Raw genomic sequence first — 26,562 nt, forward strand, 5'->3', positions numbered from 1 at the left:
TAGCCGCGAAAAGCCGCAGACCTGCCTGGCACAGCGCTCATATATATATATCTGAATTATTCATCTTTAAGGAGGGACAGGCAAGGAAGAAAGAGCCTCCGCAGTATCCCGGCACCCAAGCCACCCCTCACTGCTTCGCCTGGGCCCCACGCCAGGTGCTGCTCATCCTTGTCCTCCTCGCTGTCCTCAGCCTCCCACTGCTGTGGTGGCAGCAGCTGCTCAGCCTCCCGACCAGCCCATTCTCCACCGCAGGCTCCCTCAGACTGGCAACTATGTCCTTGGCATGCAACTGGAAGTTAGCATGCAGCTGGAAGCTCAGTCCCTGTTACCCATTTCCTTAGTGACAGAGGCAGGGGCACCATAGGTGGCCATTTTCAAATGCTGTGCCGCGATAGCAAATGGGTTTCTGTGCATGTGCAGAGTGCTTCCCCTCCCTCTCAAGGGCCAAGGCTGCATGCATGTGCTTCCCCCTTTGGTTGGAGACAGATTTTGAGAAACAATTGGGTTGACTGCTCAAGACCAACCTTAGGAGACTGGCTTGTGAAAGGCACACAGAGCCCACCCAGCCATGCACTCACAATGGCCACCAAAGGCCTCCCACCCGAGGCATGTTGGGAGATTCACCCAAGGCATGCTGGGTGTTATAAGCATAAGCCCTATATTTTTATTAAAAAAAATAAAAAAATACTTTAAACCAAAAAAATCATGTTTTTAGATGTTTCTGCTACATTGTATGGCCAGACCTGTCACTGTGCCACATTTCAAGTTTATAACTCATCTGGAAGTGGGTAAACATTTCTGGACATACAAACTCTCACACATACTTTCAGCTGTATAGGTTGAGACTTCATTGAGATATAAAGCAAAACATAAGAGAAAGTACAGTAAATACCCTGCTATTGAACAGATCCCTTCATATTATTCAAGGAGGAATAATATTGGCCACACGGTGGTGCCAATCCATGCTACTTGAAATGTACAAGCAGGAATGCTTGTGCATAGTACCCATTCATGTGCCTGAAATGAAACCAAACTCAAGACTCCTGCCTCATACATGCGTGGCTGTTTATAAACCTTCACATACTATACATTAAGCAAACATTTGACAATTATGGGAACATTCCAAATATTCACTGGATTTGAAGAGAAGAACTTTTAGGAACAAGTTTGATTCTGGTATCTTTAATTGTCCAGATACGTCGTCATGATATTATACAGAAGTTTAACCAGAATTTCCTCAAATACCCATTCTTCAAGGGAAAAAAAATGCTGAAGAGCAGTCATTGGTGGAATGAATCAGCGATTTCAATACTATCATGTTATGTAATAAATGTCTTGAATTGTAACAAGAAGGTGGCACTAGAGGACTAAAAAATGTGCATGAATAATTTTTAGAGCAATGCCAAGCCATCCTACAAAGAGAATTAGGAACAAGTAACAAAGGAAATTGTTTTCTCATTTTTCCAGAAGCTGAATAGAATGCTGGTTTGTGGTAACTTCCATAGACAACGATGGGTGTCCCTAACACTTCCAAGTAAAAATGACAAATCAGGTCCAGTGGAAAACATTTTCTTGCCCAGGGTGGAACAGCAAAAGGCACCCATCCCCACCCTTGTGTAGGTGCATAAAAGGCCCATAAAAGATGCTTCCAGTCAAATCTTTTATTGTGCAATTGCCTTGTCTCAACCCTGGAATATTGGGGGACAGGCATCATCATCTTCATTTTGTACCCCCCCTCATGCTTCTTCCACCATTACTGCTTCTTCCACCATTTTTCTCACCAAGAAAAAAAAGCATTAAAGAGGGAAAGACAGAACAGTGCACAATGCTTTTGATTGTTTTATTTATTTACAGGGCCAGTGCCAGACTATTTTGCGCCCTAGGCAAGGCGAGCTACTTGCACACACACCCCAAATTGTGTGGAAGTACGAACGTGTGCGCCGAGTGGAGAGCTGGGACTGGCTCACTTCGATTTGGGATCAAGCCGTCTGGAATTCACCGGGACTTACTTCTGTGCGAATGCAACCCGCTATGCAGCCTGGCGTCCTGATCCCCTCCGCACGTTTACTCGGGGGAATAAGGCTTCCAAGTAAGGAGGCATAGGCAGATCGGGCTGCACTAGTGCCTCCCGGTGCAACGCTTTCTCGGATGCAAGTCCCATTGATCCACGCACGCAGGATCAGGAAGCAGGAGAGTTTGCCTTGCGAGGAATCCACAAGTCCCTAGCTTTCCTCGGGGAAGGGAGAGGGAGTCCCGCTTGCCCGCCTGCCTGGACATTGCAGCCTGTTTGAGGAGAGAGAGGCGTGGCGACCCGGTGCCCTTTCCTTGGGAGTAAGGCAGAGGCTGGCTTGGGCCAGGGTCGAGCTCACCACATGCTTTTTCTTCTTTTCGCAGTGGCGGCCTCCCGGCTCTGGGAGGGCGGCTTCTGGGCAGCTAGAGTGGCTCTGGGAGGGCAGCTTTTGGGCGGAAGTCCGAACGTGGAGCTGCTCCACCCCCCATCCCAGCGTCCCTGGCTTTGCTTTGGCTGGGTGGGCATGGGGCGCCATCTCGCTCACCCAGGCCCAGCTGAATCCTCAGGCCGACCCGACCCAGCTCACAGCCAACAACGTGTGTGAGTGTTGCACTGTGCAGCGCCCCTCTTAGCTTGGCACTCTAGGTGGCAGCCTGAGTGGCCTCTATGGTAGCGCCGGCCCTGTTTATTTATTAAAGCATTTGTATCCTGCCCTTTACATTGGGATCTCAGGTAAAATCAATTCAAACAGTAGAAAACAATAAATAATGTACACAGCTAACAAGCTAAAACCAGAAGAAAATTTAAAAGCAATAAAAACAGTTATGTTCAGCTTTTGGGGCAAATTTAGCCCTCAAAGGCTTTGATGAAAAGCCACATTTTAACTTGGCGCCAAAACGAGGCCAACATTGGTGCCAGTCAGACCTCCAAGGGGAGGGCATTCCATAACCATGGTTCCACAACAGAGCAAGTCCAGGAATGCTTCATCTGGTTATTTTGACATCTACGGTAGGATCTCTCATCCTTTGATGAGTAAAACTACTACAACAATAAATCAATTCACTAGCAATTTGTTATCCTTTCCTGACACTTGAAATCAAATGACTGAGGTGGGTGACCACCTATTTCTCCTGCCTTCTGTCAAATTATATTCTGAATCATGCATAGTATACTCAACAGCAGTATACTAGCTATATTATTCTAGTTTAGAATTAGGCCACACGAACTTACCTTCATAAGAAAAAGCTTTGGCTTTTTCCCAACTACGTCACTGTCTGGGGACATGCAGCTGATAGCGGACTCCAGTTTAGAATCTTCTGGGAAGGAATTTGCTTAGAATGTTTCTGTGTAAAACTTGGAGCTAAGCTAACAGTTAAAACATTTTTTGAGGCGAGCTGAAAGATACGAAGGGTTTTGCTAGATGAAGCAATAGTGCGGTGAGAGGCCCGGCCTTGTCCCTGTGCGTCCAGATAATGCACAGGGGATTCCGGGCTCAGGCAGGCCTCAAACCACCCTGGCCCCGGGCTAACTGGCACTGCTTTTGGCCTGGATTTTCCGCTGTCCCGGCCTGAGCCTGGGGCTGCAGAAGGTCTAGCCCATGTACATTGATGGTGCTATATAAATAAATAATAATAATAATAATAATTCCGCCGCTTTCCCCAGGTACTGCATTTACTCGCAAGTAGCTGGGAGAAGCCGTGCACTAGGGCTGTGCCCATCAGGCCGGGGGGGGGGAATCGGGGGGGGGAGGGAAATCGGGATCAGGGGGGAATCGGGGGGGGAGAGATGGGGGCCGGGGGGGGAAATAGCAGATACACTGGGAGAGATGGGGGGGGGGAAGAGCAGAGCCAGGGGACATCGAGGGGGGGAATCGTGGCCCAGGGGCGATGGGGGATCGGTGATCGTGGGTGGGTGGGCGAGGGGGCGAGGAAGGCATTGGGCAGGACGGATGGGCAGGCAAGGAGGGCATCAGACATGGCGGGCGGGCAGGTGAGGGGGCATCAGACATGATGGGCGGGTGGGGGGTGAGGGGCTGAGGAGGGCATTGGACAGGGCGGGCGGGGGGCGAGGAGGGCATTGGACAGGGCGGGCGGGCAAGAAGGGCATCAGACATGGCGGGCGGGCGAGGGGGCGAGGACGGCATTGGACATGGCGGGCAGGCAGGCGGGTGAGGGGGCATCAGACATGGCGGACAGGCGGGCATCAGACAGGGTGGGTGGACGAGGAGGGCATTGGACATGCTGGGGGGGAATCGGGGGCAGGGGAGAGCGGGGAGCGGAGAACACTTTTTTTAAAAAAAACTCCTGCGCACATGGCCCCTTTAAGCTGCAAAAAAAATGGCCGACGCGACGGGGCTTTCCTTTACCCCATTGCATGTTACGTCTAGCTAGGAGCAACAGCCCGTGCTACTTCTAGCACGGGCTGGCCCCTCTACAGGCCCGGATACCCAGGTAGGTCTAGCAAAGCCCATAGTCAAGTGGGATGCATATGCCAGAAAGAGCACCTCACAACACATACCGAGGGCCGCAATATCCTATGGCCCCTGGGACTCCATTCCTAGAACTACAGGCAGGCTAGTCCTTATATGCGAATCCCCTCAAACATTACAACCCAAAGAGATGGCTTAAGTGGGATATAGTCCATGAAAGCCTGTGCCACAATAAATTTGTTAGTCTTTAAGGTGAAACAAGACTGTTGTTTTTGCTTCAATAAACTAACATAGCTACACTGCTGAAAAGTGTTTTGTGTTAAAGAGACTGCTCTGAATGTAAATATCTAGGGAGCATGTACAGTTCGAGAGAGAGAACCATTTATCCATCTTTTATTTCCTTTATTTGCTCATGAGGTGTCTAACCGGTTCTTTTGCTTAATCAGGATAGTAATGGTAGGAAAGTTAACCAAGGACATAGAGACCACATAATAAGGAAATTGAATGTACAGGAGTGCCCTCTATTGTTTCCTCTTAACAGTAGGAGTGGGAATGAGGGAATAGGACAGAAACGAAACAGAAATCTCACTTATTGAGCTCTTGCAGCTTTCAATTTGCCTGGAATTTTCCTCACCAGGTAAAGGCGGGCGCATACAACCCATTTTACTTGTCTTTTGATTAGCCAAGCCTCCACAGCAGCTATGGAGTGACTAGTTTCCACATCCTCCGTGGGAGCCATTTTGTGTTGGTGCCCACAGCATTTTCTCAAAAAGGGTAACTCATCCACATTAGCTTAGTAGCCTCTAAAATGAGGGCAATTAAACTATCATTATTGATCACTTGCAATACTTTTGTTTGCCAAAGTGTTTGCATCTTATTTAATTCCCAAGTCAAAAGTCTCCTTGGCTTAGTTATACACTTACAGGAAGTTTTTAGATTGTAAGCCTCTACGCAGGGTATCGCTGTTTTATTTGTATATTTTGTACAGCACCAAGTACATTGTTGGCGCTATATAAATAATAATAATAATAATAATAATAATAATAATAATAGTTTATTGTGATTATTTATAGGCCATGGGTCAAAAAATGGAGTGGCCATTATCAGGAGTGAATGAATGAGGTACCCTTTATTTTGATAACCTATAACTCTAGTAAATTATTAGCCATGATGACCATACAAAACAAAAATCACATTAGGAGGCAATCATATGCACATTTAGACAGGAAAAAAGTCCTACAATAATGTTTGGAAGCATCACTGAAAAGATGCAGAACAGACTGTAAAACTAAACTATATATAGGAAAAAAAACCTTGTTTTTTAGACATGCATAGAGGCCAAGGCATGTTCCGTCTTATGCATATTATACCACAAAATCTTCCTCATTTACACTGCTATCTGACACTGATCAGTGATTGATCATATCTCTATTGAGTTAACATTCCTGGTATAAAACTATGCACACCCTGTCTGTCAGCACAGTTCCTTCCAAATACAGTATAAGTTCCTTCCTTACACCTGCAGAACTGACTCAGGTGCTGGTTCTCCAGTCATCCACTGTATGGTAAGTACCTCTGCCATTCTCCATCCATAGTCATCTCTCAACCGGGAATGTGTGGAAACCTGAAAGGGCAGTTTTTCCCAACAAATGTTTAGTAATTCGCATTGTAAAAGTTCTGATGGAGCACTAATTGTTTCTCCAAGTTGTGGAAATGTAAAATTACTCAGCCAGTGATGAAGATGCCACAGAACTTCTATCAAACCAGGAAGAAGCAGATACTAGACAGTTTCTCTGTGTCCAACATCCAATCAAGGCAATCATTCCTGCCTGTGAGGACACAGAAATAATGGTTCTAAGCACTGCTCAGTGTTACAACTTAGCTGCACTCGTGTTTCAGAAGCATGGGTTACAATGATCAAGATACACTGATATTAGGCAAACTGATTCTGCTATAGGACATGGGGTATTCAGTAGGGCTGTGCTCTGCTTCTCCTCGGACTGGAGAAGCAGAAGCGGATTGTGGTGCTTCGCCTCTCCTTAAGGCGGAGGCGGAGAGGATCGGGGGAGCAGCAGAGCGTCGTGGAGCGGATCAAGGTGAAGGCGGATCCTTCGCCTCGATCCGGAGCTCCACAAAAAAGGTAAGGGGGGTTTACTTGGCCCTGCCACTGCCGCCGCTGCCTGTGCGGCGACAGTGGCAGAGCCAGGTAAGGGGGCAAGGGAGAGTGGGGTGTTACCTGCATCCGTCCGCGGCCTGGTCTTCCTGTTTGAGTCCTCGGGCTCAGTTGAAGCAGCCGAAGGGGCGTGGACGGATGCAGGTAAGGGGGAGGAAGGCGGGGGTGGTTACCTGGCCCTGCCACCACCGCCTGTGCAGCGACGGCAGCAGAGCCAGGTAAGGGGGCAAGGGGGAGGAGGGTCTTACCTGCGTTGTGGCCTGTCGCCGGCTTCACTAGAGCCCGTGGCTCAACCCGGAAGTGTAGGCCGCAAGTGGGGCCTACATCCTGGTTGAGCCGCGGGCTCTAGTGAAGCTGGCGGCGGGCCGGGACGGAAGCAGGTAAGGGGGAGGAGGGAGGGGGGCCTTACCTGGCGCCGCCCCCCACCGCTGCAGAGCTCCGATTCGGAGCCGGAGCTCCACAGTGGAGTGGAGTGGACCCTAGGCCGATCAAGGCGGGGCGGAGCGGGCCTGATCCGCAATTTGCGGATCAGAAGCGGGGCGGAGTGGGGGGTCTGTGCACAGCCCTAGTATTCAGTGCACTTGCCGGGTTTTATGCCTTCTCTGACTGTGACACAGTGACCTGGTTCACCTGACATGATAAGCCATGGTGGGTTGTGAACCTTGTTTATGTCAGCATGATGTGCGAACCTGGCATGGGAGTTTCAGCATGGTTTGTTAACCAAGCACAAAACACCCTGAGAACCCATGGCTTGTTGGGCTATCGAGGTTGGCTTGTTTTAAGGGGGCTTGTGTGAGGGTTGTTGTGAACCTGGTGGTGCGGCTTGTGAGTGGGTTGTTGGCAGAAACTATAGAGTCACCTAGCAAGAGCGACAAAAAATCCAGCTGCTCCTTGATATCCCACTAGTGCCGCCTCCCTCCGCCCTCATCAGTGCTGTCTACCCCTCCACCAATACAGAAATGACACTTGAGAACGTCCTCAACACATTCATAACCTTGGGTTGTTTGTTTGTTTTCTTTTTTGCTGCTTTACAATTGCGCAAATGGACTTGTAGTCAGATTTTTGAAAAACAATTTACTTCTGAAGAATATGTAAAACAAAATGCTGTGTACCTAATTTTTGCACTAACTTACACACAAGCATCGTCACCACCAAAAAATTATGAACCCATTTGCACCCTTGCAAAGGACCGAAAAAGGTTGCAGATCGGAAGAGCTGGGGGAGCCGGAAAAGTGGCTCTCCGTAGGCAATGCAAGGATATGAGAAGAGCTGTGCCACAAAGGCTCTGGGATATGTGCAAGGAGCATGCAGGAGAACTGGAGGGTAAACGAACCACAACAAGCTGGGGAGAGCCTGATTGTCTGTCAGGAGAAGTAACGTGGTTTAGCAAGCAAACAACCCAACATGGCTTATCAGGGTATGTAAACTTGCCTAGTCGGCTGGGTCACACGATCGCTGTAGCCTGCCGTGACTTAAATAAGCCATGGGTTGCAGTGTGTGCCCACCTCCCTTTTGCATATTCAAGTGTAGTCTCATCTTTGCAAATGAAGAGCTTAGCTTATACTTGCAGCAATTGCTAGCTCTCTCAGTTTGGATAAAGGATCTGTTTTCTGTTGACAGAAGGGCTCAGCTCACGGAAGGTGCCACAGTCCAATGTGGGGGAATTCCCCGATTGCGCCACACTTTATAGCTCACTTCCTTCAGCAGGGCCCCCGGCTCACTGTGTAGCATTTTCAGGAGGCTGGAGAGGCTGCTAACCCCCTGATCTACACACAGAGAGGGGGGTCCTGAAAGGGGTGAACTGTAATGGGAGGAGGGGGAATCTCTGAAAATCAGGGACTTTCCTCTTGTAGAGGGTCCCTTCCTCTTGAGAAGGCAGATCCTGGATCCAACCCCAATTATTCTGTCATCATTCTGATAAAGTTTGATTAAAGTTTATTTAATAGCCAGTCAGTCTGTTTACTAAAGAAGAACAATTGTTAAATGCCTTTGACCTTGAGATATTAGCTTCTTAACGATTATTGGGTGGTGTACGGATGTGGATGTTTGCTAAGAAATAAAACTTGCCACTTGAATAGCTATTATGGGGCGTCGGAATGAGGATCTAGAATACATTTTAACTAGAAGCTTGGCTACTGGCATTTAACAAGGAGTACAACTATTCTTTGGCTCCGTAATCATGCTGTAGCTAGCAACCATAGCTATTTCTGTTATGCCTTTTCTTTCCATCAAGCCTTCTTCACACATCTGCACATTCTCTTTATCTTCAATAACATCTCTAGTAGCACAGAGAAAAGTTGCTTGTTCTTCATGTAGTTCCCCACATGAAGTGAGTCAAAGCAGCTACCACAAGGCAGCCATAATGGGCTCCAGCACAGCTACTTTTTTAATCCAGTTTTCATCCATGGTTTCCCCCTCCGTTTCCTTAGCGAGTCCAGCGCTGGGCACTTTCACGTCTGTGCGTTGTTGCGCTCTTTCAGCTCATATATCTTTTCACCTATGCTGTTGAAATCTCCCATCCCACCCCTTGGGAAAGGGGTACAGGGGAGCAGGAGTGAAGGTCTGTTTTGCTCGTTTCAAAGGGTGGGCAGATGAATAATCATTTTAACTGATTTCTTTTAGAAAGGTGGTCAGGTCCCCTCCTTTGCTCCAAGGTAACCAAAATGCTTAAATCTGTGTAAGTTTTAAAGATAAAGAGATCAAAATTGGCACAGTGATAGCTCTTAAGGAGGGCTTCCAGCAAGCCAAGTTTGAATTAGATTAGTTCATCCCTTGATTTTTTAGGAATTTTTAAATTTCCCCCTCTTAAACACTTTTCCTCATAGTCCACCAGTGTGAAAGATCTCTTTTCCTTTGATCATGCAAAACTGTGCATCTCCAAGTTCATAAACTACAGATCTGCTGGTTCCCTTACCCAAGAGTAAATCCCATTGATTTCAACTGCATTTACATCCAAGACATATTAAATCAGGTGCATGCTTACCTTTGAGTAAATCCCATTGAACAGAGAGAGACTTACTTCTGAGTAAACAGATATAGAACTGACTTTTAATAGTGTGGTCACTCAGAAGCTTTTTTAAAAGTCTAAAACAGCAAACTGGAAAGAAGTGCTCTGCAACCCCATGCTTACTTCTGAGGTCTTACTTCTGTTTACTCTTGAGTAAGGGAACCAGCAGATCTGTAGGTTATGAACTTGGAGATGCACAGCTTCATATAATCAAAGGAAATGAAAAGCGATCCTTCGCATTGGTGGACTATGAGGAAAAGGGTTTAAGGGGGGAATTTAAAAATTCCTAAATAATCAAGGCATGAACAGATCTGATTCAAACTTGGGGTGGCTAAAACCCTCATTAAGAGCTATCACTGTGCCAATTTTGATCTCTTTATCTTTAAAAATGAGGGAGCTGCAGGCAAGGAGGTTGCATTTTCCAGATTTCTTTTAAGGCGAAAATGCCTACACAGGAGTAAGAACATAAGAGTTAAATGGGACCTCTCTCCCTCCACCTTCATGGTTGAGCAGAGAACTGCCCTGCCCTCCTCTTTTGTTAGTGAGACTGCCCTTGGACACACATGCCCTCAACAAAGAACAGGATGGTCGGATAGAATGCAATGACAGCAATACATGGGAGGGAGGAGCACATTTATTTTGCATGGAGGGAAAATAATCCAGACTTTCCCCACTCCAAAAAGAAACGAAACACGGAGAAGAGGTGAAATGAATGCAGGATGTGGATGACTGCAAAACCGCATCCCAGCCATGGCGAATGGGTGATAAATCGCTGGTGTGATGGAGCTGAACATCAGAGGCATTCCTACCCTGAGGGAAGTGTGTCTGTGTGTGTTGGTTGGGGGTATAGATTTTGGATGCAATTGAGAATGGAGGAGTGACAGTCACATTTGACGGTTGACCCTGGAATGTAACCCTACAAAATTAACATAGGCCAGCCCTGAACAACAGGGAAGGCTGAAGCCATTTTACAGTAAAGCTGAATTACCCAGAAATAGTTGACTACCGTATGGCCGATTTATGACTTCTTAGACGGGTTATTACAAAACTTGTATTTGTAAACTTCCCCTTCCAGTGACATTTTGGCATTGTTTCAGCATCCTCAGGAAACTGACTCAGCCTCCCGCTGCCACAGGTATGCAAGATGCCTGCCAGTTTTGGCTGTGCTGATCTTCTTACACTCTCAGAGGTCAGATTACTAAAACCTGCGATGCTTTTGTTCTGTGCAAGGTTGTCTTGGTACTCTTTTAGTATTATTTTTAGTGGAGTGAGAGCTGCAACAGGAGCATGACAATCCCATCAGCCCTGTCGCTTGTCTACTTAATTTTCTCTCGCTGCCCCCTTCCCTCCCGAACTCCTTTTTCTTGAGTGTTATGCCTTTTTTAGATTGTAAGCCTGAGGGCAGGGACTGTCGTCTTTGCTAATTGATTGTAAACTGCTCCAAGAACCTCTTTTGGCTGAGGAGCAAGGTAAAAATATGATAAAGAAATAAATAAACAGCACAACATCTTCCCATAACATCAGAACATTCATACTGCTCTTTCTGCATCCACAGGGTACTAATTTCTGGCAGGGTGATTCTGCCAAAGATAGGAGATGTGCCATAGACTCCTCTCATATAACCACACACTTCTGATGTTGAAGCAATGTGGGGAGAAATCATGCTGCAGGTAACATTGAAAAAGGGCCCTCTTGTTTTTTCCAGTTGCCATGTTCTCAATTGATCTAGGGTACATTTTGAGAACATGGCATTTGGAAAGAACAAGAAGCCCTTTTTGATACCTTCTAGGGTGACCATATGACCGGATTAATATAGCATTAAGCAGATAGCTTCCCTCACCAAACCTAGAGGGGAAAGAGACTGTTGTAATTCAGACTGTTTATTGGGATGGAGCTGCATACTGCTGAGTAGCTATAAAAGTAGGGTGACCATATGACCGGATTTGCCTGGCTTTGTCCGGGTTTTTGATCACAAATCCGGGAGGGGGATGGGAAATCCGGATTTTTCCAAAGAGCAGCTCTAATGGGAATTAACATAAATGCTTATAACTCCGTCATTTTTTTAAGATAAAGATATGAAACTTGGCACGATGGTAGCTCTTAGGAAGGGCTTTAGTCATACCAAATTTGAAACAGATCCGTTCATCCATTGATTTTTTTATTATTTTTTAAAAAATTGAGGTTTTAAAATTATTATTTTTAAAATCATCATTTTTAAAGATAAAGAGATGAAACTTAGCACCATGATAGGATTTAGGTAGAGCTTTAGCCACACCAAATTTGAAATAGATCTGTTCATCCATTGATTTTTTAGGATTTTTTTTAATTGAGGTTTTTAAATTATTATTTTTTAAACTGTCATTTTTAAAGATAGAGCTGAAAGTTGGCACCATGATAGCTTTTAGGTAGAGTTTTAGTCATACCAAATTTGAAACAGATCTGTTCATCCATTGATTTTTAGGAATTTTTTAAAATTTGAGGATTTTTTTTTTAAAAAAAATTATTTTTAAAGATAAAGAGATGAAACTTGGCACCATTATTGCTCTTAGCAAGAACTTTAGCTATGCCAAGTTTGAAACAGATCTGTCCATCCATTGAGTTTTAGGATTTTTTTTAAAGCTTGAGGTTTTAAAATTATTATTTTTAAATGACATTTTTAAAAGATAAAGGGCTGAAAGTTGGCACCATGATAGCTCTTAAGGAGAGATTTAGCCATGCCAGGTTTGAATCAGATCTGTTCATCCATTTTTTTAAAGGAATTTTTTAAAAGTTCAAAGTTTTAAAATTATTGTGTTTTAAAACTGCTGGAGCCATATCCTTCAAACTTAGGTTGTCAAACCTCCTCTTTGGGGTTTTGCATATTTAGCAGTTTCAGCCCTTGGCATTAAGGGGATCTCCAGTCTTTAGGTAAACTGCCGCAACACCCACCCTAATGTTAGAGTAGAGAAACTTGTGACAATTATACACAAGCTTTTTTAAAAAATTGAAATTTAAAAAAGCCAGCCATTCGGCCAGCCAGTAGCAAGTCCTGTTAACAACAGCAGCTTGCAATGAGTGAAGATACAGTCAGAAAAGATATTTGAGGGAAGGGGAGAATGTAACACACAGAGTATAGCAAAAGCTTCAAAGTACAACAAAACCTACAAAAGTAGGTGTGAGTGAAGTTAATTTCAGATACATTGAATCTCTCACTTGTTCTTTATTTCAGTGATTTTAACATTAAGATGCTATGTAGAACAGATTTGTCTTAAATGTGTGCTGTAAAATCAGACATGTGACCAAGGGCCTTCCTAGATGAGGCCTTAGCGCGCCTTCTGACCCGGTTTCCCTGCTGTGCGTACAGATGACGCACAGGGGAATCTGGAGGCAGGCCACGCTGAGGCCTCCTCCAACGCGCCATAAGCGAATGCGCTTATGGCGTGCTTTTTCCCCAGCTCCGGCCTCAGGCCGTCTAGGTACTTCCTAGACGTCTAGGTACTTCCGCGGCTTTTTGCAGCTCCTCGCTTACTCGTGAGGAGCCGCGAAAAGCCGCGGACCTGCCTGGCACAGCGCCAATACGAGCGCTGTGCCCATCGGCCCGGGGGGTGGGAAGAGAGGGGAGGGCGAAGGATGGCAGGGTGGTTGGCAAGGGGGGAGGGGGGGAGATTGTGCCGCGCGCCGCCCAAGCAAGCAGCCGAGCGGCGCTTGCCTGGGCAATGCCTGGCAAATGCCAGGCATTGCCCTCCGGGCAAGCGCCGCTCGGCTGCTTGCTCGGGCGGCGCGCGGCGCGATCTCCCCCCCTCCCCCCTTGCCACCCACCCTGCCATCCTTCGCCCCACCCCCGTTTTTTTTTAAAAAATTAAAAAACCCTTACCTTGTTTGCCGTCTTCGGGCCACACGCGGCCCCTTTAAACAAAAACAAAAAATGGCGGATGACGCAGGGCCTGCGTCTCCGCCGTCTGGAAGCCCGGGGGAGGTGCGCTAACGTTAGCGCGCCTCGGCCCCGCCTCCCTGCGGCAGGTCTAGTAAGCCAGCAGGTCTAGTAAGGCCCCAAGGCTATGTTCGGGTGGGCACGCCCCCTTGGTGCTGGACACGCCCCCTTGGGGGCCGACCATGTTGTCCTCCTTTTTGGTTTCCAAAATATGGTCACCCTAATACCTTCACAATAACTTTGGTTGTTGGGCAGTTTAACATCGAAAGAAAGAAAGAAAGAAATGTCAGACCCAACATTCAGCTTTAACACCAACTTGCAACATAAGACCCTCTTCTTCTCTTTTTAATGGTATATCTCCATCTTTCTTTTTCACTCCTGTAGTAAAAAATGGTGGTGCCACTAGTGTGTTTACAAAGAAAACAATCAAGGAGACCATCTTGGTCAGTTGAGGATAGAGCATTTCACATTGTAAAGGTCTTCACAAAGGTAGATGTCTTTCTGGGAGCAGGTCCTTGAGAAATAAATCTGAGATCAAAGAGAAGGAGGAACTGAAAGTCCGATCCAGGAAGGCCAGCCAAGATGACTCAGAAAGGCGGCTAGCTGCTAGACCTGATTGTAGAACCAGTCTAAGATCCAGGAAGTTTACTAAACATTTATGTGTTTGATATTGCAAGAATGAAAGGCTTCTCATTTAGCTTTGCCAGTTAAGAGAAATTGTCCAGTAAGACCATATGGAATCAACATAGAACCAAGTGATCACCCTGTGACTTGAAAGAAGTTTTCCTGCTTGAAAAATTGACACCTTTTCCTCTTGTTTTTAAAACTTTTGCATGGGAGCATTTTTTTTATTTCTATGCACCTTATGCATGGGAGCATTTTTTTAAAAGTTTATTTCCACACTGACATACCTGCTCAACCCAGGAATTCCCTGGCTAGAATATGTATCATTCTCTATTGGGTTGGTGGGAGAAATTGAAAACATAAAAGAAAGCGTTATGAGCAGAATGGTTTGGAAGTCAATTTCTCACGAAGTGAAGGAAGCTGGCTTCTTTGCATTAATTGCTAATGAAACATACGTAAGCAGGAACAAATGTCAGTAGCTCTCTGTTATTGCTGAGAATCCAAGAACATTTCCCCTATTATCACTTGTCTCACTTTCCCAATGTCCATGCTGAGCTTTTGTTTTGTTTTTGTACAACAGAGAATAAAAGAATTTCTGCAAGAGTGGTTGTATGATGTCTATTTTCTTTATGAACATCACTTAATTGCACTAAAACGGAGCCTCCTTTGGATTTCTGTGTTTGTTTGTAACTCTCCCATGCCACCGTACAGGCTTTGTGGACTACACTTCTGTTATGCAGCATTATTATTATTATTAGTAGTATTAGTATTAGTATCTCGCCTTTTGCCCATTGCTGGGCCTCAAGGCGGCCGTACAAAGTTTAAAACATACATTGGGGGGGGGGGAACAAAACCATAAACGTTTAAAATACACAACAAAATTATAAGACATTAACATAGATGGAGGGCCAGATTATTCTCCAAAGGCCTGCTGGAACAAAAAAGTTTTAGCCTGCAAAAGTCCTGAATCATTAGCAGTAGCTTTTTCCAGTTGTTGTACCCTTTATGAGTAAATGGATTTTCAGCAGGGATCTTTTGCAGAGAAATGACGACAAGCAAAGCAAAACACAGCATTTTCTATTACACTGTATTCCAACCAGGAATAGCATTTGTACCATGCTGGGTTGAAATGTCTCCATATCTTGTTGATGGATAACTTTTTAGCACTGGCTGAAGTGGAGTTTCTTCTTGAGACTGTGCAATGTCACTTGGACCAGGTAACTTCTTCTCCCCCCCCCCTTTTTTTTTTTTTTTTACAAAGGGAGGCATTAACTCAACCCCTAAACCAGCATCTGGCAACTCTGAAACACTTTTGTCTTCAGAATTATCCATTTCAGAAAACTGAGGGCTTTGCTAGACCAAGGTTTAGCCGGGGCTGATACCCAGGCTTGCCCCTGTGTGTCCAGATGACGCACAGGAGATCCTGGGGTCAGGCAGGGGTCAACCCTCCCTTGCCTCGGGTTAACAGGCTCCACTTTTGGCCCGGTATTTCCACAGTCGCGGGTTGAGCCTGGGATCATGGAAGGTCTAGCCCGTTCCGTGGCTTTTCCCGGTTACACGGCTTACTCGCACATAGCCGGGAGAAGCCGCGCACGGAGCGGGGGGGGGAGATCGCAGCTGGGAGGATCGTGGCTGGGGGGGGGAGATCGGGGCCAGGGGGGGAGATCAGGGCCGGGGGGAGCAGGGAAACCTTTTTTTAAAAAAAACAAACACCCCTTATCTTTGGCGCTCCTGTGCACCCGGCCCTTTAAAAATTAAAAAAATGGTGGATGCAACGGGGCTTTCCTTTAGCCCGTCACATCTGATGTGTGGATTAGAGCGACAGCCCGTGCTAGTTGCAGCGTGGGCTCGCCCCTTCACACGCCTGGATTTTAAGGTAGGTCTAGCAAAGCCCTTAGACTCATTACCACTGCCAGATAATTCCTCCTCCCAGGCAAGTTCTGGTCCAGTTAGTTTTTCCAAGGAACTCTGTGCTTCTCTGACAGCTTCTTTTCCTGAGTTTTGCTCAGCTTGTGAAGTAGTAGTCGAAAGAGCCAAAAGATGAAGCTCCTGATGAAGCTGGGTGGGTTTTTGTTGTTTTTTTTAAATTGCAATTGCCTTTGTAATATGGAATAAAAGAAATAAGAGCCATTGAATATGGCGGGATTAATTGATGAATAAACATTCATCGGCTTGTACTGTGTGTAAATTCTCCTCAACCCACTCATTCCAGTCCTAATTCTCTGTGGAGAAAAAAAGGAAGTCGTGGAGAAGGTACAGATGAATTTTTTCCTCCTCCTCTCATTTTTCCTGGCCTACTGTCCTATGAAAAAAGATTTAAATTAAAGGGAGATGGGAGACCAGGAAATCATTCCACACATAGGAAAACTGAGGCAGCAGGAAAATAAGTCAATGGTTGTGAGTGAGTTTGGGTTACATAATCATAGGTTTAAGAAAGAAAGTATACCCCATAAAACAGGAAGAATTTAGCCAGGAATATGTGTTAATTGCACCATGAAAAGGAAAGAAAGGATTTTTAAAAACCACATCTTTACAATATGACTGAGATGCATTATACAGCAAAACAAAATGGATTTCAGGCCCAAATTTATGAGCAGTTCAACTCAGCAATCCCCTTACAACATTGAAAGCAAAGAGCTGAGGCGAAACACCCACTATCCCTTTCCTTGCCCAGAAGGGCCCCTAGCACCCATTAGCAGTAAGTTGGGACTTACTTCTGAGTAAACATGCAAAGGATTGTGTGATGAATTCTAAAAATGACACAAAACAACTCTTACAATGAAGCTCTCTAGTCAGTTCACAACAATTAAAAAACCACACACACACATTTTAAATCACAATATAAAATGTAAGAGCATAAAACTTTTAGAGCATAAAAATTTAAAAGTCCTGCCTTTTAAAAAAGTTTTTAATGAAAATAAGTGGAAGGCTGCAATTAGTAAGAGAGGAAGAAAACTTCGTAAGGGGTGTTTAACCCTATCACTGCCAGCTATTCTTCCTCTAAATCAACCTTCCCCAATCAAGAGCTAGCTAGCATCAGCCCTAGCTAGCATGGCCAATAGTCAGGAATGCTGGGAGTTGTGGTCCAAACCATCCCAACCAACCCACCAAATACACAAAAGGCAAGTGAGAAACAAGTCCACTGTGTATTTTCCTCAGTGGGGGCAAAAAGCAGGTTTTGGGGAAAAGGGGGTGAGAGCAGCAATGACTGGAAAGCTTTAAACATCCCCTCCCCACAAATTCTCCCCCCACTCCTAATTTCATCCTGGAGACTTACAGGGATTTAGTAACATTTTAAAAAGGGCTTGCAAGTGGAAAGTGCTAATAGCCGTAATAAGTCATGATGGAATACAAAAAATACTTTTCCCAGTAGCTGGAAACTGTAGGTAGCACGCTTACTAACAGGGACTGGCCGACGAGACCACATTACGCCAGTCCTTTTCCAGCTTCACTGGCTGCCAGTCCAGGTCCGGGCCCGATTCAAAGTGCTGGTATTAACATTTAAAGCCCTAAACGGCTTGGGGCCAGGTTATCTGAAGGAACGCCTCCTCCCATATGTACCTGCCCGGACCCTAAGGTCCTTCTCAGGGGTCCTTCTCCGTGAGTCCCTGCCAAAGGAAGTGAGGCAGGTGGCTACCAGGAGGAGGGCCTTCTCTGCTGTGGCACCCCGGCTGTGGAATGAGCTCCCTAAGGAGGTTCGCTTGGCACCTACATTATATGCTTTTAGACGCCAGGTGAAGACCTTTTTATTCTCCCAACATTTTAACAATCTGTAAATTTTAAATAACATGGTTTTAAATTTGTAATTTTGCATTGCTGCTGTTTTTATCTGGTTGAGCTTTTATATTGTATTTTATATTATGGTTTTATACTGTTGTTTTATACTTTGAATGGTTTTAATTTTTGTGAACCGCCCAGAGAGCTCCGGCTATTGGGCGGTATAGAAATGCAATAAATAAATAAATAAATAAATAATAGGTGATTATCAGCAGAAATCAACCAGTGTTTGGGCTTGACGTTGGGTGAGGGGAAAGGGCTCTAAGAGGCTGAAGAGGAGAGGCTGCCCAGGGGGATGTTTATATGGGTGGGTTCTTTACCCCGACCTAAACGCGCAGATTCGCATTTCAGGACACATGATCCAGCTGCCCATTTGCTGCAGTGCTGGGTTTTTAACGCGATAACGCGCATATTCGCAGCTGCGATTTACTGCGACTTTTGGATCAACGTCTGAGTTTGCACTACATTATAGTTATGTGTCGTTGGGGGAGTTAAATCACATTTTGATATGTGGGCGTAGCTCTGAGGGCAGGACAAAGTGATTGGCTGATTTCCAGCCTTCCCACCTATTGCGTCCTGCTCTGGCTCCCTCGTTCCTTCACGACTTTTTCATTTTGAATTATATGAACCTGTGGAGCTCCACAGATAGAGCTTATAATATTAAAACAAAGAGGGAGGAACGGGCAGCCAGAAGGAGGAGGTGTTCAGTCCCCCTCTCAAGCAGAGACTCTTGAGCTGACCGCCTCTCCACCCACGCCCTGCGCTTCTCCTGCCTTTGGGAAACTTTTTTTTTTTTAGGGTTGTCCTTTGCAATGTGCTGCTTTCCCCCCTCTCACATCCTCCTCTGCTGCCTCATTCCTTCCCCCCGACCCGGAGCTCCGCAGATAAAATTTATAGCTTCGCTTGTCTCTACTCCATAGCATCATATGCACGTATGTGCGCATGTGTGCATGAATAACTGCACTACAAAAAAAAATTCAGGAGATAAATCACTGTTGCTGCTGCAGTGTGATGCTCTTTACCTAGATTCGAATCAATGAAAATTCGGGTTTATATTCAATAAGGAACAATCGTGTTGACATACAGATGGGGGGCAGGATGCTGTACTCCAACCTCTTTCCTCCAAAGCAGCTGAAGAGGACATAGAGGCTGCCCAGAATGCTGCATTCTAGCCTCTCTCTCCTCTAAAACAGCTGAGTTTTACCTTGGAGAAAGCAGCTACAAGCCCAGCCTACGTGACTCCTTGTCACTCCTTCTCTAAAACGAGAGGAGGAGAATGACAACAAAGGCAACAGTGCAGGCGCTGGCCCACAGCCGCAGCCTGAATAGCCTGACATTGGCAAGGCTAACTGTTAACCCTTGCCATGCCAAGGCTGCCTTGCCTGGATGAGCCCTTTTCGTAAAGCCAGCTCTGACAGCAACTGGGGTGGCAAGCTCCTTGTTTAGGGGGGCACTTACCCCCTCCAGTGCCGCCACTACAGTCCAAAAGTATTTTATCTTCTATTCTGAAAGCTATTTATTTATCATATTAAATTGTTTCCTCTTAGTTAACATTTTTGTTGCCAGATCTGCTGGTACTTTAACCATGAAAGAAAACGTGTGGCTGAGGCCGATGTTTCTGCTAAATGAGCCTGCCGAAGGAACAGGCTCCTCTGGCAACACCCTTGTGGCACTGCTGGGCCATCAGTACACTGTAAGGATTTCCCAATGTCGCATCTGCCTGAGCTTGTCCTAGGGCTTCCAGGGAAGATTGGGTTGCAACACTGGTACTGCCCAGAAGGGCTGGATGAGACAATTTGGTCAATGAGACAAATTCAGATTCCCGTCAGGCAAGATCTGCCTGGACAGGCCATTCTCAGGTGCGAGCTACACATAGGGCTTTGCTAGACATACCTGATAATCCGGTGGTGAGGAGGGATCAGCCGGCGCTAGAAGTAGCGCAGACTGTTGCTCCTATCAACACGTCAGACGCGACGGGCTGCAGGAAAGCACCGTCGTGTCCGCCATCTAAATATTTTTTTAAAGGAGCTGGATGCACACGAACGCTCATACACTTAGGTGGGTATTTTTTTTTAAAAAAAAATCGTTCTCCCCGCTCCCCCTTGGCTCCAATCTCCCCCCCCCGATCTCCCTGGCTCCGATCTCCCCCCCCAATCTCTCCGTGGCTCCGATCTCCCCCCCAATCTCTCCGTGGCTCCGATCTCCCCCCGCAATCTCTCCGTGGCTCCGATCTCCCCCATGCCCCCAACTCCAATCTCTCCCTGGCTCCAATCTCCCCCCCCCCCCCGCCCCCGGCTCCAGTCTCTCCCTGGCTCCAATCCCCCCTATCTCCCTGGCTCCGATCTCCCCCCAATCTCTCCGTGGCTCCGATCTCCCCCCTGCCCCCAGCTCCAATCTCTCCCTGGCTCCAATCCCCCCAACCCCGCCTCCGATCTCGCCCTGGCTCCGATCCCCCCCAACCCCGCCTCCGATCTCTCCCTGGCTCTGATCCCCCCAACCCCAGCTCCGATCTCTCCCCCTTCTCCCAGCTACACGTGAGTAAGCAGCGTAGCCGGGAAAAGCCGTGGAACAGACTAGACCTTCCGCGGTCCTGGGCTCATCCCGGGACTGCGGAAATACCGGGGCCAAAGTGGTGCCCATTACCCCGGGGCCAGGCAGGGTTGACCCCTGCCTGACCCAGGGAGCCCCTGTGCGTCATCTGGACACACAGGGGCTAACCCCTGGTCTAGCAAAGCCCATAGATGTCTCCTGAGGCCTTATGAAGGCTGGCTAATCTGGCCCTGCTATTAACCCTATGTTTCTTAAAGGGCTGTTGCCCAATTTTGCACCCACTAGCTATTAAGGCATGGGGCAGTAAGGACTGTGTCGGAGGGATGCCCTCTGAGACTGAGGAATCTGGTAAAGCCTCTGGCCTGGAAGATCCTGAACAACATCAAGAAGAAGATGGCTCATTGAAGGAATCCTCCAGAGGAGGGATCATGGCTGGAGAACATAACAGTGGGCTGATTTGAATGACACAACAACCCATCATGGGTTAATTAACCTTAGAGGGGCCATCGCACATGCCGTCTGCCATTATGAATATGCAACTCCCTGACTGTGCCAATATGACTATGCAACTCCCTGGCAGTGCGAACCCAGCTTGGGCGGGTTATTCGGGGTAAAATAAACCTCACATAACCCTACAATAGACTGTGGGTTATGTAAGGGTTGTTCAATCTTCAAATAACCCTCTCTGGCCAGGTTTGCAGTACACAAAAAGCCAAAGCAACCCCTGGTTGGGAGTTGCATGTTCATAATGGCAGATGGCATGCCCTGCAGCCCCTCAAGGGTTAATAAACCCACAATGGGCTGTTGTTCAGTCTGAACCAGGTCAATGTCTTTTATTAGGGTGACCATATTTTGGAAACCAAAAACGAGGACAACATGGTCGCCCCCAAGGGGGCGTGTCCAGCACCAAGGGGGCGTGCCCACCCGAACATAGCCTTGGTCACATGTCTGATTTTACAGCACACATTTAAGACAAATCTATTCTACATAACATCTTAATGTTAAAATCACTGAAATAAAGAACAAGTGAGAGATTCAATGTATCTGAAATTAACTTCACTCATTCCTACTTTTGTAGGTTTTGCTGTACTTTGAAGCTTTTGCTATACTCTGTGTGTTACATTCTCCCCTTCCCTCAAATATCTTTTCTGACTGTATCTTCACTCATTGCAAGCTCCTGTTGTTGTTAACAGGGTTTACTACTGGCTGGCTGGATGGCTGGCTTTTTTTAATTTCAATTTTTTAAAAAAGCTTGTGTATAATTGTCACAAGTTTCTCTACTCTAACATTAGGGTGGGTGTTGTGGCACTGAACACTGCTTTGCCCATTCACACTTCTCACTTATATACATTAGCTTCTCAAGGCTTGTGTGTTGGCACCACTTCGCACATCCAGACTTTGGACTCCTGTCTACTTCCTGCACAAACATGCGACTCTGAGACCCTCTTCCTAATGCCCTGCTTTTCATGCCAGCACCATGGGACTAAGTTACAATAGATGTCTCTGAGTTGTTTGTGCAGCCTCTGTTGTCTCTCACTCTAAGTCATTGCAGACAAACCAAAGCCTCCAGCCTCAAACAATCTCTCTCTCTCTCTCTCCCAAAGTCTCCCAATGGTCCAGCTAGGCTGCACACTTGTGGCTTGGGATATTGCTTATTGCAGGTTATTGCTTGGTCATGTCTGGTGACTCTTACATTATTATTAATGTGAACCACCCAGAAAGCTTCGGCTATTGGGCGGTATAGAAATGTAATACATAAATAAATAAAATTATTATTATTATTATTATTATTATTATTATTTCCCACGTTTTGCCCAATACTTTAAAAAACTCTGCCACCAGCCGCCTTCACCTCCTCTCTTCCTGCACAACTTTGATGCACTCTTAAAACACTTTGCGTGGCAAGCCAGCCTCAGGGCCAAGCTACAGGTGCATCTGGGTTGCCTTCAGCCTCTCTCTGCCTTATGCCAGCCTACCAACATTTCCACCCTCAAATAATTCCCCACCCCCCCTCTCTCTCTGCCAAAATCTCCCAACGGTCCAGCCAGGCTGTGCACTTGTACCCTGTGGCTGGGGGTAGGGCAACAGCTTATAGCTTGGTTGCATCTGGTGACTCTTGTTTTTTTTAAAAACTCCACCACCAGCCGCCTCTGCCTGCACCAAAACTGGACTCTGAGACACTCTTAAAAAGGCTCTGTGTGGTACAGCAGCCTCTCAGGGCTCAGCTACAGCCATCTCTGAGTTGTGTCTTCAGTCTAACTCTGTCTCTAAGAGATATGACAGCCAGCCAAAGCCACAATTCTATCTATTTTTCTCTGGTATGCACTTCAAATGTTCTGCATTGCATCCTAGCAGTGCAGTCAGAGCCTAGCTCAGAAGTGTACAAAGTGAAGTGGAAGGGAAGTGGTAGCGAAGCAAAGCAATGATATGCCAGGTTCCAACATTCGCAGCAACAGGGCATCCACAAAGAAGAGAGCCTCTCTCTCGACTGGCACCTTACTGTTGGTTGTGTGAGTTTTTCTCTAAAGATGACCCTTCATCGCCCATGATGTGGAAATTTGAGAAAAAGGCCTCTGGCCCATTCTGTTTTGCCCTGTGGGCTGCTTTGACTGACCTCTCCTTTCCCACATTTTGATTTGTGGATGCCTTGCCTCTGCTGAGTTCCAGGTACCCGACTGCACACCAAATCTGCAACAGGAAAGGTGCCCTGCTTGCCCAGGACTTCTTACCTAAAGACTAGAGATCCCCTTAATGCCAAGGGCTGAAACTGCTCAATATGCAACACCCCAAAGAGGAGGTTTGACAACCTGAGTTTGAAGGATATGGCTCCAGCAGTTTTAAAACACAATAATTTTAAAATTTTGAACTTTTAAAAAAATCCTTAAAAATATATATGGATGAACAGATCTGATTCAAACTTGGCATGGCTAAATCTCTCCTTAAGAGCTATCATGGTGCCAACTTTCAGCCCTTTATCTTTAAAAATGTCATTTTTAAAAAATAATTTTAAAACCTTAGACATTTTAAAAAATCCTAAAACTCAATGAATGGACAGATCTGTTTCAAACTTGGCAGCTAAAGTCCTTGTTAAGAGCAATCATGGTGCCAAGTTTCATCGCTTTATCTTTAAAAATAACATTTTTTTAAAAAAAATTAAATCCTCAAATCTTAAAAAATTCCTAAAAATCAATGGATGAACAGATCTGTTTCAAATTTGGTATAGTTAAAGCTCTACCTAAAAGCTATCATGGTGCCAACTTTCAGCTCTTTATCTTTAAAAATGACGGTTTACATTTTTTTAAAAAACCTCAATTTTTTTAAAAAAAACTAAAAAATCAATGGATGAACGGATCTGTTTCAAATTTGGTGTGGCTAAAGCTCTATCTAAATCCTACCATGGTGCAAAGTTTCATCTCTTTATCTTTAAAAATGACAATTTAAAAAATAATAATTTTAAAACCTCAATTAAAAAAAATTCTTAAAAAATAATGGATGAACGGATCAGTTTCAAATTTGGTATGACCAAAGCCCTTCCTAAGAGCTACCATCGTGCCAAATTTCATGTCTTTATCTTTAAAAATGACAGAGTTATAAGCATTTTTTGTTAATCTCCATTAGAGCTGCTACTTGGAGAAATCCGGATTTCCCCTACTCCTCCCAGATTTGTCATCAAAAACCTGGACAAATCCAGGCAAATCCGGTCATATGGTCACCCTACTTTTATAGCTACTCAGCAGTATGCAGCTCCATCCCAATAAACAGTCTGAATTACAACAGTTTCTTTCCCCTCTAGGTCTGGTGAGGGAAGCTATCTGCTTAAGTCTCCGCAATTTCTGGGCGCATAACCTGACGGGTTTTTAATCACTGGACTTATCAGTGATAGCAGAGTAACAACGGTTTTAACTATGAAACTAGTAGAAGACTCAATAAATTGTAAGGCAGAGAATTTAGGTTTGTATTGTACAAAAATAAATACTTTACTGGCAGTTCATTATGGCATAAACAATGTACAAATATACTCACACATGATCAGATAGAAATACATCAGACAACAGTCTTCACAGGAACAGAGTGATTATTTAAGCTGGTTACAGAGATATCAAACACTCCTTATATACACTTTACTGTACAACTGATGCAACACATAATTGGCACTCATAGAAAACTTCACACTATGTCACAGTCCAATTATACAATTAAGCACATCTGCAAACTTGACCTTTCCAGTAATTGTCTCTTGCTGACTCAAGGCTTTTATCCGGGTTTTGCAGATCAGTCCAGAAATATGGAAAAAGAAAAAATCTGAGTCCAGTTCCAGGATCTCAACAGTGTGTCCTTATTGTATGGCTCTTAAATTTAATGGAGAAACAAAAGGAATGTGTTGCGCTGCTGGAAAAATTAAACTGCCTCAACTTGGAGAACCACCAGAGCCATTACAGCTACTTCACGAAAAAAACAATTTAGTACATTTGTTCAAAACAGCAATTTACATGATGCCATCTGATACACACAAGATTGTTATTCATGCTGACAAAACGCCTGCTGGAGAACATGTGCGAAGATTCAATGCTCCAACTATAGACGAAGTGGCAATTGTTATAGTCGGAGATCAATCTTGACAGGACCTTTCGAAGGTGAAGATGTCCTCATTCCTCGCATTCCTATGATTCCAACAGATATGCCATTTCAATTTAAGAGATTGCAATTCCCAATTCAATTGGCGTTTGCAATCACCATCAACAAAGCTCAGGGCCAGTCTTTAGAATTGTGCGGTTTAGATCTAGACACAGATTGCTTCTCACATGGACAATTATATGTTGCGTGTTCTAGAGTCGGCAAACCAGACAATCTCTATATCTACACAGACAATGGAACAACTAAAAATATTGTATATCCACAAGCATTGTGAAATTAAACATATTAGAAATATCCGCTTTGTCTTTTCTTTCTTTTCAATTTAACCAGACTGAGCCACAGCAACCTCTGCCTCCTCTCCTATTTGCATGTTCTCTCCTATTTGCTCTTATAGGTCATTGTGACATCGCCAACCAGTAGGCCAATCCACTGCCTCTGCCTCCTCTCTTTTTGCATGTTCTCTCACAATTGGCTGAATGAATATAGATGTCACACCTGTGACAGTTACACGTTCTGAAGAAAGGTAACTGCCAGGAGTTTCCACTAACCTCCTCACCGTAAAAACATCCTTTTTAAAAAACCAAACAGTAGGCCAATCCACTGCTTCTGCTTCTTCTCCTATTTGCATGTTCTCTCACAATTGGCTGAGTGAATATAGATGTCACACTTGTGACAGTTACACATTCTGAAGAAAGGCAACTGCCAGGAGTTTCCACTAACCTCCTCACCATAAAAACATCCTTTTTTAAAAACCAAACAGTAGGCCAATCCACTGCCTCTGCCTCCTCTCCTATTTTCATGTTCTCTCACAATTGGCTGAGTGAATATATATGTCACACCTGTGACAGTTACACGAGCTATTCTTGCGGCCAAGAACAAAAACGTCTACGAACTTAACAATATTATTCAATCTAACATTCAAAGCGAGGCAATCACATACAAGTCCATCAACACTGTTGTGGAAGCAGATGAAGCGGTTAATTATCCAACAGAATTTTTGAATTCACTCGATCTGCCAGGGATGCCACCGCATGTACTGCAATTGAAAATCGGCCTGCCAATTATCATGTTGCGAAATAATATGCTTCCCGCCCAACCTAAAGTTTGAGCGGGAAAGCAACGGTTGTGGGTTGGGAGGGGCTGGAAAGGAGCAAGGGCTCATGTGGCTCAGTGTGCGAGCCTCGTGTGCTAGGGGCGGGGCCACGGCTATAAAAGCCGCACCGCCCGAGGCTCGGCCTCTTTCGGTTTTCGGCTGCCTATCGGGCAGCACGGACGAGGAGGCTCTTCTCTGCGGCGGCGGCGGCGAAATCGGCGGTGAATTCTGCGGCCTGGAGGCTTGGCTGCGGCAGCGAGGCTTCTCTTCACCCCAGCACGGCTTAGGCGGCTGGCGGAGGCCGCTTTTACTTAAAACAAGCGGTTTGGAGCAAAGGGGGGAGGTTTGAAGGGT

The sequence above is a fragment of the Elgaria multicarinata genome, chromosome 1 (genome assembly GCF_023053635.1).
Source record: "Elgaria multicarinata webbii isolate HBS135686 ecotype San Diego chromosome 1, rElgMul1.1.pri, whole genome shotgun sequence".
Classification (NCBI taxonomy): domain Eukaryota; kingdom Metazoa; phylum Chordata; class Lepidosauria; order Squamata; family Anguidae; genus Elgaria; species Elgaria multicarinata.